This window comes from Cricetulus griseus, unplaced genomic scaffold, assembly GCF_003668045.3.
Source record: "Cricetulus griseus strain 17A/GY unplaced genomic scaffold, alternate assembly CriGri-PICRH-1.0 unplaced_scaffold_1, whole genome shotgun sequence".
NCBI classification, from domain to species: domain Eukaryota; kingdom Metazoa; phylum Chordata; class Mammalia; order Rodentia; family Cricetidae; genus Cricetulus; species Cricetulus griseus.
Genome location: NW_023276808.1, coordinates 2,537,041 through 2,549,176, shown reverse-complemented (window position 1 = coordinate 2,549,176; position 12,136 = coordinate 2,537,041). Strand labels below are relative to the sequence as shown.

Sequence of the window (12,136 nt, the reverse complement as noted above, 5' to 3'; positions counted from 1 at the left end):
AATCTCCCCAGGACAGCACAGCTCGACATAATTGATGCCAAACACTGGGCATGCAATTCAAGGTCACAAAGAATTAAAAAATGGTCAGAGTAAAAGGGGCATGAAACCCGTAAGCCATAACTGCCTCTTTTCAGCTGTTTAATATCCTTATAATTAAGAGGGGGATGCTCTCTCTGATTCTGGCCTTGGGGAACAACTATCTCTATGATTGAGAACTTCACTGGGCCACTCTGCTTTTCAGGAAATGCCAAAGGAAAATAGAGAGCGATAGAATTTCGAGCAGGAGGATGAGACTCAAGGGAACATTTTTTTAGCTTATGTTTTTATTTAACGTACCTTTCCAGTTCTTCCCTTTCCTTAGTCTAATCCCCTGAATATGAGGGAGAGGGCCCAAAGGAAGTGTTATTAGAAGCTTGAAGTGACCTAATAGACTCTTGGTTCTGAGCCTCTGCTAAGGCAGCGTTTGCTTCCTCAACCTGCTTTTTCACTTCCACAGTATTACTAAGAAGTGCTTCTTTGACAAGAGGTCACAGAGAAAATGTAACAGTTGGTGTGGCACTCGGACCATCTCTGTGTAATGCCCTTTGCAGGTCTATCCTCACCTGCTCCCCATCAACAATACTAAGGTCACCAGAGATTAAAAACCAAGAGCTGACCTCTTGTACCTTTTTTAAAAGTCTGTTGCTGGCTTGTACTTAGTACTGGTGCCCTACTTATTGGACAATTGGACCAATTGTTTCCCCATAAGAGAGTAAGAACTAGCTGCACCCATCTTCAATACACCTGTTCCTTACCTTAATGCTGGCAAGTCTTCCCGGCTGATCCTTCAGCATCTCCCCTTCTTTCCCAAATCTTGGTGAGAAATCCAATTGTCGTAATGGGCAGCTCTACCACCTTCTCATGGGTTCGGGCAAGGGAATCTGACGATTACATAAAGACAACCTAGACAGTCACTCTTGCAAAGAGAAGGCTTTTTATTTCAAAGGGGAGTAGACTTATATACAAAAAGCAGCCCCAGTGTAAATTTACTCAGATCAAGGTCCATGCCACCAATCGCCCCCTCAATGGGCAGATAATTTGCATTCTTGCATAAAGGCCTATGCAGAAGCAGGGAACTAGGAAGTAAACACCTAGTCACAAGAGAGAAAGTGAACCCTGAGGGCACTGTGAGTCACTCTTAGTTACAAGAAGAACAGTAGACCCTAAAGAGGTCCCCAACAGGATTTCTCTGTGTAGCCTTAGCTGTCCTAGATATACCTCTGTAGACCAGGCTAGACTCGAACTCAAGGAGTTCTGCCTGCCTCTGCTTCCCAAGTGCTGTGTTTAAAGGCATGTGCCACCACCACTCAGTTAAAATGTCATGTCCTTTTTATTTCGTGAGCTTTGGTGTTTTGCCTGAATGTATGTTTTTGTGAGGGTGCTGGGTCCCTTGGAGCTGGAGTTGCAGATGGTTGTGCATAGTTATTCCATGTAAAAGGACTGGAGCAATGGCTCAGAGGTTAAGAGCACTGGCTGTTCTTTAGACGTCCTGAGTTCAATTCCCAGCAACCACATGGTGGCTCACAACCATCTGTAATGTGTTCCAGTGCCCTCTCCTACTATGCAGGGCAGGCACATATGCAGGGAGAATGCTATACACAAAAGAAATAAATACTTTTAAAAACCATCCCATCTACCTTGTGCCTCTGGGCTTTTAACTTTATTCTCTATCTCTTTCTTTCCTTCTTACTCTGTTGCTGGCTGTGTGGCTGTCCCCTGGTGTTCTCTCTCCCCTTTTCTCCTCCTTCCCTTTTCCTCTCTCTCTTCTTCTATTTATTCTCTCTGCCCACCAGACCTGTCTATCCCTCTCTCCTGCCTAGCTATTGACAGTTTAGCTCTTTATTAGACCAGTCAGGTTTTTATTTTTTTTTCTCAAAAGTTTGTTTGGGGGTTTGGGGGGGGGCCTGGGCGCGGGCAGGTGTGTTGGGCTGGGAAAGTAACACAGCTTCACAGGGTTAAACAAATGCAACATAAAAGAATGTAACACATATTCAACTAATATCCCATAACAGCTGTGAGCTGCCATGTGAGTATTGGGAATTGAACCCTGGGTCCTCTGCAAGAGGCACCTGTGCAATTAATAGTTGAACCATCACTCCAACCCGATAAAATAATAATTTTAAAAGTTAGATAAAAGAGGCCAGGTGTTGGTGGTGCATGCCTTTAGTCCCAGGACTCGGGAGGCAGAGGCTGGCTGATATCTGCGAGTTCCAGCCCAGCCTGGTCTACACAGGCAGAGAGAGAGAGAGAGAGAGAGAGGAGAGAGAGAGAGAGTGAGAGAGAGAGAGTGATTTGATAGCAGGGGTCAAAAAGGTGGTGGTGCAGCAGATAAAGGCACTGGCTATCAAGGCTGGTGACAAAGTGCAACCCCCTGAGGAAGTTCAACCATTCATTACTAAGATAGGAAGAACATGATCGCCACAATTATAACCACAAATGCTAGGACCAAAGGCTTGAGACATATTCCAGTCTTGTTTGTTTTAGAGAATTAAAAGTCTTACTAGAAAGTACATGTAGGGGCTCCTGAGATGGTTCCTCAGGTAAAGGTACCTGACAATCTGATTTACTGCCTGGGGCCCACACTCTGAAAGGAGAGACTCTTGCAAGCTGTCCTGGAACAATGCCCACAATGGGCTCCTGAATTAATTAGAAAAGATCCACAGGGGCTGGAGGGATGGCTCCGTGCTGAGGAGCACTTGCTGCTGTACATGTGCACAGGTATAACCCACAAAATATTTTTGAGACAGGGTCTCATTGTATAACTCTAACTAACCTGAAATTTGATATGTAGACCAGGCTATCTTCCAACTCACAGAGATCTACCTGCCTCTGCCTCCTCGGTGCCAGGATTAAAGGCAAGTGCCAGCATGCCCACCTCACACAAAATAATTTTTTGTTTTTGGTTTTTGAGACAGGGTTTCTTGCTTTTAGCCTATCCTGGCATTCGCTCTGGAGACCAGTCTGGCCTCGAACTCACAGAGATCTGCCTGCCTCTGCCTTCCGAGTGCTGGTATTAAAGGCATGCACCACCAACTCCAGGCCACAAAATAATTTTTAAGTGCAATTTGAAAATCCTGTATATATTTATGTAATCAAGTATGTGTAATACCATATTGGCATCTTGGATAGGTGTTTTTGGTTGTCCATTTGTTTGTTTTTTAGATAGGGTTTCTCTGTGTAGACCTGGATATTCTGGAATTCACTCTGTATCACAGGATGTCCTAGTATGCACAGAGATATGCTTGCCTCTGTCTCCTGAGTGCTGGGATCAAAGGTGTGCACCACCATCGCCAGGCATTGAACAGTTTGTTGCTTTTGTGTTCTACTTGCTTTCTTTTGGGGATGGGAGGGTGCTGGGAATCAAACCCAGGACCTTGCACGCAACAGGCAAGAGCCCTACAACTGAGCTACACCTACAGCTCCTGGCTTTTTGAGCCAGAGCCTCTCTATACACCCAGGCAAGTCTAATGGAACATCCTTGTACCTCTGTCTACCAAGTGCTGGTGGATGTCACAGGTCTGTGTGCCACACAGCATCCTGAGAACACTGAACTCTGAAGACAGGGGCAGAGGATAGATTCTGTGTCCCCAGGAAATTCCCCCATCATGCTGACCAGCTGGCTTTTACACAGGCTGAATGAAGATCTGCCACCTCAGCTAGGCTGCATGTGAAGATTGGCCTCCAGCCTCAGTCTGGACCAGAAACTGCCTGAGCTGGACATGGGCCTAAACAACCTTGGTTTCCCTCAGCGAAGATCTATATAACCTGTAGGATAAAATAAACTCTTGCTTCCTGAAGTCACCTTTGTTCATGTTGTTCATCACAGTAACAGAAAGCCAAGTAGAACAGAGGGTACACTTTGGTCAGTGCTATTTATTCTGAGACCTGAATGATTAACCAATCCACCCCCCAGAAAAACGTGTGTGTGTGTGTGTGTGTGTGTGTGTGTGTGTGTGTGTATGTATGTATGTATGTATATGTGTATGCATGTATGTATACAGTGTTCTGCTGGCATATATGCCTGCAGGCCAGAAGAGGGCACAAGACCTCATTATAAATGATTGTGAACCGTGAGTCATCATGTGGTCGCTGGAAATTGAAGTCAGGACCTCTGGAAAAGCAGCCAGTACTCTCAAACACTGAGCTGTTTCTCCAGCACCTCCGCTGGAAACTAACTGTACAGCAGAACAGAAGAGCCGTTTCAGTGGTGTCAGTGATGTGTGTGTAAAGACCCTGTGGCAGGAAAACTTGACAGCAAGATTCTGTAGCTAGAGCTGGTGAGGAAATGTGTGGGCCCATGGCCTCCATGGACAGAGAAGACAGGGCAAGCATGCTGAATCAGGAACTACACTCACCAGAGGGTCTGCAGTTTGCATTCTGGGTGCCTGAGGTCCTCACACAGCAGAAGCACCCTGCTTCACAACAGTGCTGCTCAGTTTAAATTTACTTCCTGTTCTTTTGCTTTTTTTTCCTCGAGGAAGGGTTTCTCTGTGGCTTTGGAGGATGTCCTGGAACTAGCTCTTGTAGACCAGGTTGGTCTCCAACTCACAGGGATCTTCCTGCCTCTGCCTCTTGAGTGCTGGGATTAAAATGGTGTGGGCCACCACTGCTCGCCTTTTGCTATGTGGCTGCTCTTGGCCACTAAGTCCGAGTATTGGGCGAAAGCCTGGAGATTTGAATGAACCACAAGACTCCTGGTCCTTTTCTGAGAGAATGTCTCTCACCTGTATTGTGGAGCAGTCTTATATACAAACTTACAAAAACCCCAGGTCAAAGGGTTCACAACAGGATATTGATCACAGTGGGGTGAGGTCAGGAAAACAGGAGGTACCTGTGGTTCTGCTGGAAAACAACTCTTAGAGACCTCATGGGTGCTGTGTTCCAACATAGCTATATACTTATAAATATTTATTTATTATGTACACAGTATTCCGCCTGCATGTATGTCTGTAAACAAGACGAGGGCACCAAATCTTTTTATAGATGTTTGTGAGGTACTCTGTGGTGGTTGGGAATTGAACTCAGGACATCTAGAAGAGCAGCCATTGCTCCAACCCCCAAGCCCTCTCTTGTTCTTTTAAATGAAACCAATCTCAGCTGGGATCCGGGAGTTCTAAGTCTGATATTTACCCACTGGACATGCTTTCCACACCATGCTATCTGCATCTGTAAATGAGAATATAACTAGGAGTTTCCTGTTGTTTTTATTTATTAATATCTAAAGGCACTCAAGAATGGGAGTAAGGAGCCCAGAGTGGTTGGGAACATATTTGATCCCAGCACATGGAAGGTAGAGACAGGTAGATCTCTAAGAATTCCACGCCAGCCAAGGCTGCTGCCACCTCCACCCGGCCTAAGTCACCTACTCTTAACCAATCCTGAACAACCAAGGCACACACCACCCTTCTTGCCCTTGCTTCCTTTAAAAACTGTCACAAGTGAGGCATGTATTTGCATCAGTGAGTCAGCTCCTTGGTGGCCTCTTTTTGAGATCTCACGAACTTGGCATAACAATTCCATGCCAGCCAAGGCATCAGAGAGACTCTGTCTCCAACAAGCAAACTGAAAATTGGGAGTTAGGAGGCTGGAGAGGGTAGGGCATTTGTTGCTCTTGCAGAGGTCCCAGTTTCCAGATCCCACTCTGTGGCTCAAAACCTGTTCCAGAGGATCCAACTCCAGTTCCAGGAGATCGAATCACCCCTGGTGACCTCCATTGGAACTGAAATATGAGGTTCAGACATGCATGTGTGCAAAATACTCATCCTAAAACAAAACTAGCTGGCTGGAAAGCTTGTGTAGCAGGTTAAAGCATCTTCTGCCAAGCTTGATGACAGGCTTCACCATCAAAACCCTCGTGGGTTGAAAGGAAAACATCTACAGGTTGATCTCGGGCCTCCAAAGCACACCATAGAGCAAAAGCTCAAACAAAACCACTAGCTAGATCCCAGCTTCACATGAAGCTGAAGTAAGAGAATTCTAGGTTCAAGGCCAGCCTGGGAAACTTGGTGAGGCCCTACCTGAAAATGTGAGCTAGGAGGATGGTTTGGCAGTAGAGTGTTTCCTTTCCTAGCATTCTCAGGGCTGTAAGTTCCAACACTGAAATTAGTGTTTAAGTATTTGCATTTACCTGTGTTCCTGAATTGCACGGTTGTTATAATCAATCCATGTTATGATTCAGTGGGATCCAGCCAACTTGCAAGGTTCATACCTGAGTGGGTGAATACATTGAGAAATGGCAGGTAAATACCCTTCAGAAAAAGAGACACAGGATAGAGTCAAGAGGGCAGTCCAGTGCATGAATACTGGACTTCCCAATTTATTCTTCAGCATTCTTAAGTACCCCAACCAAAAGGGGAACATGGCAAAAAGACTTCTGTATCATGTATAAGGAACAAACACACTTTCTACCTTAATCCACCAAACATTTGATAACCACACCTGAGACTCAACTTCTCCTCATGGGCCATGAGGGTCAAGAGTAACCACACTTCAGACCAGGTCTGTAGTTATTTAGGTAAGACATTCAAGACTAACATCAAACATCCTATAGTAGCCATGCATTAGACCTTATGACTTTAACCTTGGAAGACTAGGGACAGTTTTGAACTCTATGACCTTGAGTGAAGATGAAGCTCTGGGCTCTGACAGACAGTACTTCTATAAGTCTGAGGCCACCTTGAGATCACTGCTTTCCTGGATCAAAACACAGCAGAAGAAGCCTTTCTCCTTGGTTAATCTCCATTGCCCTTGCCCTTGAGATTTGTATTGTTGTGACTAGAGTGATGGCTCAGTAGTTAAGAACACTGGCAGCAGCCTGGGCATTGGTGGTACAACCCTGTAATCCCAGCACTTGGGAGGCAGAGGCAGACAGAACTCTGGGAGTTCAATGCAAGCCTGGTCTACAGATTGAGTTCCAGGACAGCCAAGATAACACAGACAAACACTGTTGGAAAAATCCAAACAAACAAACAATGGACATGTTAACGGTTAATGTCTGTGTGTGTGTGTGTGTGTGTGTGTATGTGTGTATGTATGTATGTATGTATGTATGTATGTATGTGTCCACATGCATTCAGCTGATATTGGCCAGAAAAGGAGAGCAGATGCCTTGGAGTTGGAGTTAAAAATGGTTGTATGTGGAACTGAACTCTGGCCCTGTGCAAGAGCAGGAAGCTCTCCATACAGAACTAATGAAAACAATATTTGAAAAACAGACTATGGTGCTGGAGACATGAAAAACAGGCTGTGTGGCTGGAGAGATGGCTCAGAGGTTAAGAGCACTGACTGCTATTCCAGTGGTCCTGATTTCAATTCCCAGCAATGAAATGGTGGCTCACAGTCATCTACAATTCAATCTGGTGCCCTCTTCTGCCATGTAGGCAGAACAATATATACGTAATAAATAAATCTAGAAAGGATGGAAGGGAGGAAGGAAGGAAAGAAGTATGAAAGAAAGGAAGGAAGGAAGACAGACAGACTAAAAGGCAGGGTACCATGATGCTGTCTTTGTAGTCACCATAGTGATAGTCCCATGTTTGTCCACAGGCTGTTTGGAATGGACCTGAACAAAATGATACACAGTAGGATGGCAGTGCTTCAACTCACAAAACCATACTTAAATATTGGGTGCTGAGCACAGCTGCAGTATCAGAAGGAGGCCACCAGGACTTTTATTCCTTCAGACAGCTATGATCAGCACTTGAAAGACATTACTTTGTGTGTGTAACTTTTGCTTTTCTTTTTCTCTGTGTAACAGTCAAGGCTTCGCTGGAACTCCACATAAATCTGAATACTGAACATTTCAGTCATTCAGTGTAACAAGACTCCCAGATACTGGCCAAAGTGTGAAACTACAGTTTAAAATAAGGGCAGAGGACACATATTTGGATGAGGTGGGGATATTAAATTAGAGATAAGATATTTCTGTAGCTTTGGCTGACCTGCAACTTGCTCTGTAGACAAGGCTGTCGTCCACCTCTTTGTTCTGCTTGCCTCTGCTTCTCTAGACCCACAAATATTTACACAGTTTCCACAGGCAATTCAAGTAGTAACCTAGAATCCTTGCAGATATATGAAGGGGGGCCAATATATCCCTGCCCAGGCAATTACTTAGCAATTTGTCTGTTTAGCTGGGGGTTGGTGGTACATGCCATTAATCCCAGCACTAAGGAGGCAGAGGCAGGCAGATCTCTCTGAGTTCGAGACCAAGCTGGTATACAAGAGCTAGTTCCAGGCAGCCTCCAAAGCCACAAAGAAACCCTATCTGGAAAAAAAAGAAAAAAAAAAGTTGTTTGTTTTCCTACTTCACAACTCAACTTTGTAACCACACTGGGAAACTACACTAGAACAAACAGAAGCACAAAACATCCCAAGTGGGTTGGGGCTGTAAACCAAGGTTCCAGAGGCAGTATACCTAGACAGATCCAGGACAGTTTGTATCTGCTATCCACACAGATGAGGATTCAACACATGGAGAGGGCAGGGCATGGGGCCAGCTGGAAGACTGGCTGCCTAGTTAGCATGCATGAAACCCTGACTCTATTCTGTCCTAAGGAGATATATAGATTTCATGCTGATGGTTAACATCTGGGCTAAACAAATTATTAAATTGGTTGTGCATGGTGGCTTGTACATTTATGAACCAAAGTCATGTCATTCAAGAGCAGACAGAGCTACAGGGAGGCCCAGGAAAATGAAACAATTGGCGAAGGGCGACAGACTTGAGAGAAGCTGGGTCTGACCTCCAGGACCTACAGGAGCATATATATATATTCATGCCAGCTCCAGGCTACAGTATGCTCACTAATGGTAAAGGGCAGAAACATGTTAAGGAGCCTGCCACTAAGCATGAAGACCAGACATACATCACAGGAACCAACATGGTTGCAGTGACCTGACACAGGGGAGTAAGCACAGGCCCAATGGTGAGCATGCACAAAGGTAAAATGTGCCCAGTATTGTGGCTGTTACAGTTAGCACCCAAGAGGCAGTCAGGACAACCTGGACAATTTACTAGGATTCTACCACCTTCCTCCCCCCCAAAAAAAAATAAAACAGAAAACCACTTGGAAGTGGCATATGCCCTAATCCTAGAAGAAGTAAGATCTGTGCTTCTGGTAGGCAGGAATTCCAGCACAGACAGCTTATCTCAAAAAGGTCCTCATAGAGTGCTCAATGGTGGTATAAGCCTTTAATTCACTTGTGAGACATAAGTGCGTGGATCTGTCTCCAAAGTTAGAAAAACCCTGTCTTGAAAAAACAAAACAAGAAAACACACACACAAAAAACTACTAAAGTGTTTTGGTCCCACTGAGGCTGTTCAAACAGCATGTCCAAGGTGGTTTGCAACATAGCTCAAGGAGTTTCTGAGCTTCTGTTAGGGCCTTGATTCATTTCCCTCTGCCTTTAATCCCAGCACTAGAGTGACAGAGGCAGGCAGATCTCTGAGAGTTCCAGACCACCCTGGTTCAAGAGAGCTAGTTCCAAGACAGCCTTAAAAGCCAGGGGGAAGCCATGTCTCAAACCTCCACCAAAAAAAGAAACCATTCTGAGACAAGTGCCCTAAACTGGAGTTCTTACAACCAAGGCAAACCTTGAACCTACTGAAACCATCTCAAAAGGTCCCAAGAGAAAAATCTGCTTTTAAAATGTAACCGTTGTAGCTTAGGTCTCACCAACACCGGGCTCTGTTTTAGCTCCAAGGAACATTCATGAACAATGTTCCCATCACACCTAACTTACCCAGCATTTTTAGCAGAGTGCAGCACTCCTCACACTCCCAAGCCTGAGCTCAGCGCCTGTGCACAAATGCTTCCAATGGGCTCAACTGGGATGCTTGTCCCACACAGCGAGGCCCAAAGTGGAAGCTCTTTCCAGTTCTGCCTCAGAGAGGACAACCACTTTGATGACCACAATGTGGGTTGTCCCCTCGAGTCTGGAGGCGCCTCGATCCCCCAAGACCTCTCCAATACCGCTTCAGTTCCCGGCTACCGTGCAAGCGATGTCCTGAGTCCTTCCTTCCCACTCAACATTTTCCCCTCCATGCCCGCAGAATCCAAGATCCCAGGACACCGCAGTTAACCCAGAAACATGCTACCAAGGGATCCATTGTAGCTCAAGTCCCAAGAGTGCCCCACACTATTCGAATGCTAGAGGAGTCTCTAAGAACTGAGGAAACCACCCTTTTGTCAAGCGGCAGCGCTCAAAACCTGGCGGCACTTTATTCCAGAACAAAAATTGCCCCCATAGTTTGTGTACCACAGGCTGACATCGTCCAGAGAGATGTACAAATCAGGAAAAAAAATTACCCGCCAGAAAACTGAAAACATTGGAACATTCAGGGTGTTGGTGGCACACGCCTTTAATCCCAGCACTTGGGAGGCAGAGACATGCAGATCTCTGTGAGTTAGAGACCAGTCTGGTCTCCAGAGCGAGTGCCAGCATAGGCACCATAGCTACATAGAGTAAGCCTGTCTCGAAAAACCAAAAAACCAAACCAAACCAAACCAAATAAACAAACAAAAAACATTGGAACAGTTCAATAAAATGTGCCAAGAACCTAAATGATAAGTAAATTCAGGGTGGTTAGTATCCGGTCCCAAAATTGACGCAAGTCCATTGATAATATGCTTCTCCCACACATGCAATACAATTGCCTGGGACCCTCTGAAACTCCTGAAAGCATCATTCATAACCTCCACAAATACTCCTAAAACTCCTACATTGCTAAAACTATATACAATCTGCCCGCAGGCCTTGCCGCCTGTGAGGTGGGAATAAACTCAGCTGACTTGGGGCCAGGAGGCCGAACCCTCAGCTATGCTCATTTAAAATTCTAGTTTCTAAAAGTTCCAAAGCAAGCTGGTCAGTGCTAGCTCAAGCCCATAATCCTAGTTAGGCAGCAGGACCTACACATTCAAGGCCGGCATAGTCTGCAGAGTGCATCCCAGGTTATGCTCCAAACAACATAGATTACCAAACGTTCTGAAAGCAGGCATTGGTGGTATTGAGGAATACCACCTCAGATGTGTGTTACTCAGCCAGACCCGGGTTTTAAGCTGGCTAAATTAAACCTATCTCATCCAACATCCATATTTAGCCTATACCTGCCTCTCAAAGCTAAGGTCCTCAGTTTCAAATCTCAGAACAGAAAAAAATTACCTTTCATACTGAGAGAAAGCCGAACTCGAAATTGGAGCAAATATCCTCACAAGCACCAACAAGATCCGATAGAGGTCTCTGGGAGCAGAGAGGCTCTAGTATTTACATAGTCTGAGAGCTCATTGGCCCCCTGAAGGGGAGGCTCTGGAATCCCTCTCCCCACCTGGGGCCATCCTTACCCATCCCACCCTGTGTCCTCGGTTCTGATGCCCCCTGGGGCTGAATGACCTTCAGCATCCATGCCCTGCTCCACCACCATCCCGTGGCTGCCCCACCACCCCAAGAGGAGGAAGTGGATTTGTTTGTTTGTATCTATGTTTTTAAATGGCTAGGGTTTGGGTAGCAGACCTTTTTTGTAACAAGTTTTGAGGCTGACGCTGAGGGTGCGGGAAGGATCACTGTTAGTTCAAGGCCCTGGGGTCACAATAGTGAATTCCAGACCAGCCAGGGTGCATAGTGAGATTCAGCCTTTGGGTTTTGTTTTAGGGTCCTTCAAGGGTTTCTTGGTAGTGTTGGAACCTGTCCTTGCCGGGAACTCCCTGAGATCTGTCCTTGTCTGCCTCCTGGGTGCTGGGATGGAAAGGAATTTGCCACCACTGCCCAGCTCCAGATCATTCTTGAAAATATTAATGAAAGGAGTAAAGGAAGTAATCTCTACCGTGGAAGCTCAGTGTTTTGTTCTGTTTCCATATTTTCTGACTGAGTTGAAGTCCTTTCTCCACCTCCTTTGTCTTTCTTTCTCATGTGTCTACGGCTAGACCTGCATTGCCTAAATGGATTGGGGGTAAAACAATAACTAGCTGAGTTTGTTTTCTTTACCTTTACATGGTTTTATGGATTGAAATCAGGTCTCCAGGCATACAGGGCCAAAACTAGTGAGCCATGTTGCATGCTTGGGTTTTAGGGTTTCTTCGGAAAAAAAGTCTCAGGTACTCTC

The 12,136-nt window shown here is 45.6% G+C and overlaps 1 protein-coding gene across 1 annotated transcript in view; it reads left to right on the top strand.

The window, feature by feature from the left end:
• Window positions 1-12,136, top strand: part of LOC113838584 (ephrin-B2-like) — a 665,634-nt gene that overhangs the window by 602,951 nt on the left and 50,547 nt on the right. The gene's annotated exons all lie outside the window — the stretch shown is intronic.